Source organism: Schistocerca gregaria, unplaced genomic scaffold, assembly GCF_023897955.1.
Source record: "Schistocerca gregaria isolate iqSchGreg1 unplaced genomic scaffold, iqSchGreg1.2 ptg000638l, whole genome shotgun sequence".
In the NCBI taxonomy this organism is placed as follows: Eukaryota; Metazoa; Arthropoda; class Insecta; order Orthoptera; family Acrididae; genus Schistocerca; species Schistocerca gregaria.
Window position 1 is genome coordinate 27,501 of NW_026062024.1, and position 7,500 is coordinate 35,000.

A 7,500-nucleotide genomic window follows, 5' to 3' on the forward strand; every position below is an offset into this window, starting at 1 on the left:
AAAGTTCTTTTCAACTTTCCCTCACGGTACTTGTTCGCTATCGGTCTCGTGGTCATATTTAGTCTCAGATGGAGTTTACCACCCACTTGGAGCTGCACTCTCAAGCAACCCGACTCGAAGGAGAGGTCCCGCCGACGCTCGCACCGGCCGCTACGGGCCTGGCACCCTCTACGGGCCGTGGCCTCATTCAAGTTGGACTTGGGCTCGGCGCGAGGCGTCGGGGTAGTGGACCCTCCCAAACACCACATGCCACGACAGGCGGCAGCCTGCGGGGTTCGGTGCTGGACTCTTCCCTGTTCGCTCGCCGCTACTGGGGGAATCCTTGTTAGTTTCTTTTCCTCCGCTTAGTAATATGCTTAAATTCAGCGGGTAGTCTCGCCTGCTCTGAGGTCGTTGTACGAGGTGTCGCACGCCACACCGCCAGCCGGCTGTGCACGCTACCGAGAAAGTACCGGTATGCGAACCGCCAGGCGACGGGCGCGCATCGCACGTTTAAGGAGACGCGGCCGGCCACACAGGCGACCACGACACTCCCACGTCTCCGAAGCGGGACAAACGCCGCGCGCTTCAGTATACGTAGCCGACCCTCAGCCAGACGTGGCCCGGGAACGGAATCCATGGACCGCAATGTGCGTTCGAAACGTCGATGTTCATGTGTCCTGCAGTTCACATGTCGACGCGCAATTTGCTGCGTTCTTCATCGACCCACGAGCCGAGTGATCCACCGTCCTGGGTGATCTTTTCCTTTTCAGTCTCCCACTGTCTCTTTCAAGACAGTAGCATTTGCGGGACTGAGGCGTCTGACGGCCCCTGTTCCACTATTTTTTTTGTGTCCAACGGCCTCACAGCCGATGGGCGTCGTACGGCTCCACACCGGAGCGGACAGGCACTCGGGCGAACGTCATTCAAAACCGGCGCCAGGCGCCAGGTACCGCAGGCCAGCCGCTCCAGAGCTTCAGCGCTCGTACCACACAACAACAACACTTCCGCTAGTTTTGAGAGGCACGCGTGGTTCCGCACGCGGCGCACGGCCACTGCCGTACAGGTAGCGTGTTGCGCGACACGACACGCACATCGAAAGACATGCAGTCTAGTCGGTAATGATCCTTCCGCAGGTTCACCTACGGAAACCTTGTTACGACTTTTACTTCCTCTAAATGATCAAGTTTGGTCATCTTTCCGGTAGCATCGGCAACGACAGAGTCGATGCCGCGTACCAGTCCGAAGACCTCACTAAATCATTCAATCGGTAGTAGCGACGGGCGGTGTGTACAAAGGGCAGGGACGTAATCAACGCGAGCTTATGACTCGCGCTTACTGGGAATTCCTCGTTCATGGGGAACAATTGCAAGCCCCAATCCCTAGCACGAAGGAGGTTCAGCGGGTTACCCCGACCTTTCGGCCTAGGAAGACACGCTGATTCCTTCAGTGTAGCGCGCGTGCGGCCCAGAACATCTAAGGGCATCACAGACCTGTTATTGCTCAATCTCGTGCGGCTAGAAGCCGCCTGTCCCTCTAAGAAGAAAAGTAATCGCTGACAGCACGAAGGATGTCACGCGACTAGTTAGCAGGCTAGAGTCTCGTTCGTTATCGGAATTAACCAGACAAATCGCTCCACCAACTAAGAACGGCCATGCACCACCACCCACCGAATCAAGAAAGAGCTATCAATCTGTCAATCCTTCCGGTGTCCGGGCCTGGTGAGGTTTCCCGTGTTGAGTCAAATTAAGCCGCAGGCTCCACTCCTGGTGGTGCCCTTCCGTCAATTCCTTTAAGTTTCAGCTTTGCAACCATACTTCCCCCGGAACCCAAAAGCTTTGGTTTCCCGGAGGCTGCCCGCCGAGTCATCGGAGGAACTGCGGCGGATCGCTGGCTGGCATCGTTTATGGTTAGAACTAGGGCGGTATCTGATCGCCTTCGAACCTCTAACTTTCGTTCTTGATTAATGAAAACATACTTGGCAAATGCTTTCGCTTCTGTTCGTCTTGCGACGATCCAAGAATTTCACCTCTAACGTCGCAATACGAATGCCCCCGCCTGTCCCTATTAATCATTACCTCGGGTTCCGAAAACCAACAAAATAGAACCGAGGTCCTATTCCATTATTCCATGCACACAGTATTCAGGCGGGCTTGCCTGCTTTAAGCACTCTAATTTGTTCAAAGTAAACGTGCCGGCCCACCGAGACACTCAACAAAGAGCACCCTGGTAGGATTTAAACGGGGTCCGCCTCGGGACGCGAGAGCACCCCTTCGGCTCGCCCCACCGGCAGGACGTCCCACGATACATGCCAGTTAAACACCGACGGGCGGTGAACCAACAGCGTGGGACACAAATCCAACTACGAGCTTTTTAACCGCAACAACTTTAATATACGCTATTGGAGCTGGAATTACCGCGGCTGCTGGCACCAGACTTGCCCTCCAATAGATACTCGTTAAAGGATTTAAAGTGTACTCATTCCGATTACGGGGCCTCGGATGAGTCCCGTATCGTTATTTTTCGTCACTACCTCCCCGTGCCGGGAGTGGGTAATTTGCGCGCCTGCTGCCTTCCTTGGATGTGGTAGCCGTTTCTCAGGCTCCCTCTCCGGAATCGAACCCTGATTCCCCGTTACCCGTTACAACCATGGTAGGCGCAGAACCTACCATCGACAGTTGATAAGGCAGACATTTGAAAGATGCGTCGCCGGTACGAGGACCGTGCGATCAGCCCAAAGTTATTCAGAGTCACCAAGGCAAACGGACCAGACAAGCCAATCCGATTGGTTTTGATCTAATAAAAGCGTCCCTTCCATCTCTGGTCGGGACTCTGTTTGCATGTATTAGCTCTAGAATTACCACAGTTATCCAAGTAACGTGGGTACGATCTAAGGAACCATAACTGATTTAATGAGCCATTCGCGGTTTCACCTTAATGCGGCTTGTACTGAGACATGCATGGCTTAATCTTTGAGACAAGCATATGACTACTGGCAGGATCAACCAGGGAGCTGCGTCAACTAGAGCTGAGCAGCCGGCCGCCCGGGAGTGTGTCCCGGGGGCCCGCGCGAACACGCAAGCGTCCGCTCAATTATTCTGCAAACAGGAGGAGGCCGAGCTCCCCTGCACGATACACCTCGAAACCCTCTCAGGTCCCGGCGGCGCGCAGCGCCGTCCTAGGTACTTGGTCGGTTTCGAGAGAGGCGCAATCGCCCGGAGTTAGGCGAGTAGACGGTTTTAGTGCGAACACCCTTGCTCCCAACTGAGCTTGCCGCTGCCGACAGAGGCCCGGGAGCGTGCTGTCGTGGCATTGCCGGCGGGAGACAACACGCGCCACCTATGGTGACCGGCAGCTCCAACGCCAGCGCCACACAAGGGCAAAGCCCCACTTGGGTGCAGAAGCGAACTCTCCCAGCACAGCGCACGCGCCAACACGTCCGCACAACTGCGATACAAACCACCTGCGAGAACCGCTGGGGCGACCGAGCAGCAGACGGCGTCGCGGCGCCGAGTGCCAGGCGGCGGCGCATCCTCAACGCACACAGTCCTCAATCAGACCAGCACACTGCAGATGTCCACCGCGCTTCGCACCGGGCTCGGCTGAACCAACTTTGGCCGCCAGGCGCCGCGTGCAGGGTGCGCCGCAGCGTAGCTGCGCCGCCTGCCGGGCCCGTCGGCTGGCGCTCCTGCCACTCGGCGCCCCCCACCAGCCGCCTGTTGCGCGTGCGCCCACGCAGCGCGCGGCCAACACGCCGGGCGGCCCCCCTTCACCGGCCGGGAACAGTCCCACCAAGCCACCGCCGCGTATCGCTTCATACCCACATGGGCCTAGTCACGCGTGTGGATGTGGCGGGTACCGCTGAAACAACCGGTTAATAGCTGTACCGATCGTCGCCATCACAGATTCACCTCCAGCGTGAACAACCGCTCAACAACGGATTTCCAGTTCATTTGCGTATCTTGGGCAGTAAACGTAGATGTCCACCTACATTTGCGAATTCAACAATTCTTGCATGCCAGGATGTCATGTGTCACGACACGCTACATCAGACCACATACACACTGCGACATGTGCAGAAGAGAACACGTGGAAGGTGGCCCGCGCACGTATGCGATGTACCTTCCGCGATCCACTGTCAACCGGCATCTGCGGCATGTCCCAGATATGGAACGCGGTCCACCAGGGTAGCACTTTGTGTGAGGCAATACGACAAAGTCGGAATACACGCGTCACTACATCAGACGGCTCACGCTGACCTGACCTGACCTGACTCACCGCACCACCACCCCCAGCGACCCAGGGTGACATACAATGCGTTCGTACGTTCCTCCCACACGCCTCTACGGCGTACCACAGTGCAACCTAGCTGTTATTGGGAGACGAGACAAGTAGCATCAAGCACAACATATGGAAATTGAGATTCGACACCGTTGGGCACAGCCAGCGTACGGTCACACGTATCACACTACTTCACTCTGTACGTAACGACCGATGATCGGTACAGCGTGTGGGTTACGCGTACGACATCAGCGGACAATGGACACAGACCATACCACGACGTACACTGAGGGCGTCGACATCTGAATGCAACTGAACAGCTGCGAGGCTCATTTAACACTCAAACGCCAGACCGACCAGCTTGAGAGGACAGAGACACAAAGAGGGGGACAGAGGGGGACAGAGGGGGGGGGAGGGGGGGGGGTCGGCGATATAGTCCTATTGCAGTACAATTGACAGTGGATAGCAGGAATATGTGGAAAGTAAGCAACACTCGCAAGACATCTACATGAGGATAACAACGACACCAGAGATTCCGAGCAGTGAACTATGTTAGGCAAAGGGACAACGTGGGTTAGGTTAAGGGACAACGTGGGTTAGGTTAAGGGACAACGTGGGTTAGGTTAAGGGACAACGTGGGTTAGGTTAAGGGACAACGTGGGTTAGGTTAAGGGACAACGTGGGTTAGGTTAAGGGACAACGTGGGTTAGGTTAAGGGACAACGTGGGTTAGGTTAAGGGACAACGTGGGTTAGGTTAAGGGACAACGTGGGTTAGGTTAAGGGACAACGTGGGTTAGGTTAAGGGACAACGTGGGTTAGGTTAAGGGACAACGTGGGTTAGGTTAAGGGACAACGTGGGTTAGGTTAAGGGACAACTTGAGTTAGGTTAAGGGACAACTTGAGTTAGGTTAAGGGACAACTTGAGTTAGGTTAAGGGACAACTTGAGTTAGGTTAAGGGACAACTTGAGTTAGGTTAAGGGACAAATTGAGTTAGGTTAAGGGACAAATTGAGTTAGGTTAAGGGACAAATTGAGTTAGGTTAAGGGACAAATTGAGTTAGGTTAAGGGACAACTTGAGTTAGGTTAAGGGACAACTTGAGTTAGGTTAAGGGACAAATTGAGTTAGGTTAAGGGACAACTTGAGTTAGGTTAAGGGACAACTTGAGTTAGGTTAAGGGACAACTTGAGTTAGGTTAAGGGACAACTTGAGTTAGGTTAAGGGACAACTTGAGTTAGGTTAAGGGACAACTTGAGTTAGGTTAAGGGACAAATTGAGTTAGGTTAAGGGACAAATTGAGTTAGGTTAAGGGACAAATTGAGTTAGGTTAAGGGACAAATTGAGTTAGGTTAAGGGACAAATTGAGTTAGGTTAAGGGACAAATTGAGTTAGGTTAAGGGACAACTTGAGTTAGGTTAAGGGACAACTTGAGTTAGGTTAAGGGACAACTTGAGTTAGGTTAAGGGACAACTTGAGTTAGGTTAAGGGACAAATTGAGTTAGGTTAAGGGACAAATTGAGTTAGGTTAAGGGACAAATTGAGTTAGGTTAAGGGACAAATTGAGTTAGGTTAAGGGACAAATTGAGTTAGGTTAAGGGACAACTTGAGTTAGGTTAAGGGACAAATTGAGTTAGGTTAAGGGACAACTTGAGTTAGGTTAAGGGACAACTTGAGTTAGGTTAAGGGACAACTTGAGTTAGGTTAAGGGACAACTTGAGTTAGGTTAAGGGACAACTTGAGTTAGGTTAAGGGACAACTTGAGTTAGGTTAAGGGACAAATTGAGTTAGGTTAAGGGACAAATTGAGTTAGGTTAAGGGACAAATTGAGTTAGGTTAAGGGACAACTTGAGTTAGGTTAAGGGACAACTTGAGTTAGGTTAAGGGACAACTTGAGTTAGGTTAAGGGACAACTTGAGTTAGGTTAAGGGACAACTTGAGTTAGGTTAAGGGACAAATTGAGTTAGGTTAAGGGACAAATTGAGTTAGGTTAAGGGACAAATTGAGTTAGGTTAAGGGACAACTTGAGTTAGGTTAAGGGACAAATTGAGTTAGGTTAAGGGACAAATTGAGTTAGGTTAAGCGATAATCTGGTACAGCCACAGTTAGGTTAAGCGATAATCTGGTACAGCCACAGTTAGGTTAAGCGATAATCTGGTACAGCCACAGTTAGGTTAAGCGATAATCTGGTACAGCCACAGTTAGGTTAAGCGATAATCTGGTACAGCCACAGTTAGGTTAAGCGATAATCTGGTACAGCCACAGTTAGGTTAAGCGATAAACTGGTACAGCCACAGTTAGGTTAAGCGATAAACTGGTACAGCCACAGTTAGGTTAAGCGATAAACTGGTACAGCCACAGTTAGGTTAAGCGATAAACTGGTACAGCCACAGTTAGGTTAAGCGATAAACTGGTACAGCCACAGTTAGGTTAAGCGATAAACTGGTACAGCCACAGTTAGGTTAAGCGATAAACTGGTACAGCCACAGTTAGGTTAAGCGATAAACTGGTACAGCCACAGTTAGGTTAAGCGATAAACTGGTACAGCCACAGTTAGGTTAAGCGATAAAGTTGGTTAAATTTGGTATTGTGTGGGAAGGGGGCAGAGAGAGAGGGGGGGGGGGGGTGGATAGTGGTGGCAGTACACGGATGCCTGAGTCACCGTCAGATACGTCACGTCGGTTCGATGCTTGTAGCAAGAGGCTGGCGGATGTGTGTCTCTCACTTCTGCAATTTTTCATGTGGTATAACACGAGGGCGGGGGATGATATTTGGTGCCCCTCTGTGTAGGATGTGTGTTGGTGGTGTTGATTTATCTGAGCAATGGTAGTTGTCGGAGGAGTGGGGTATTGTGCTTTTATAGGTGGACCTACTGCTCTGGTTATCATAGTGTCGACGGTGCAATGTGGCAGAGAGGATGCACTCGACATTGTCGCATTCCAGATGTTTACGTATTGTGTGTCTCCGTTGCAGGCCGAGAGTGGTGCATGTTCGAGTGTCTGGCTGACGTGCGATTCACGTTGTGTGCCCAGTCTTACAGCACGTATAGGGACATTCGCATAAATCATCTATATTTGGCCTTGCATCATTTACTAAGCAGTGCCGTGAGACGACCGAACTATTAGGAAAGTACTGATGTACCGCATAATGTTTACCTTCCACCACACGGCGAGTATCGACTGTGCCCAGCGTTGCCACCGCAGGCAGCGGTCACCGTCACCATTGTGCGGCGGAACGGAACAT

At 52.0% G+C, this 7,500-nt stretch overlaps 3 non-coding genes across 3 annotated transcripts in view; all 3 read right to left on the reverse strand.

The window, feature by feature from the left end:
- LOC126317618 (large subunit ribosomal RNA) overlaps positions 1 to 393 on the reverse strand; it is a 4,222-nt gene extending 3,829 nt beyond the window's left edge. Inside the window, exon 1 of the ribosomal RNA XR_007556767.1 lies at positions 1 to 393. This exon is cut by the window's left edge and continues 3,829 nt beyond it. This is a non-coding gene — a ribosomal RNA (large subunit ribosomal RNA).
- Positions 394 to 581: 188 nt separating this feature from the next.
- LOC126317619 (5.8S ribosomal RNA) lies at positions 582 to 736 on the reverse strand. The gene has a single exon (XR_007556768.1). It is a non-coding gene; the product is annotated as a 5.8S ribosomal RNA (ribosomal RNA).
- A 362-nt stretch (positions 737 to 1,098) lies between these two features.
- On the reverse strand, positions 1,099 to 2,991 carry LOC126317610 (small subunit ribosomal RNA). The gene has a single exon (XR_007556761.1). It is a non-coding gene; the product is annotated as a small subunit ribosomal RNA (ribosomal RNA).
- Positions 2,992 to 7,500: the final 4,509 nt, after the last annotated feature.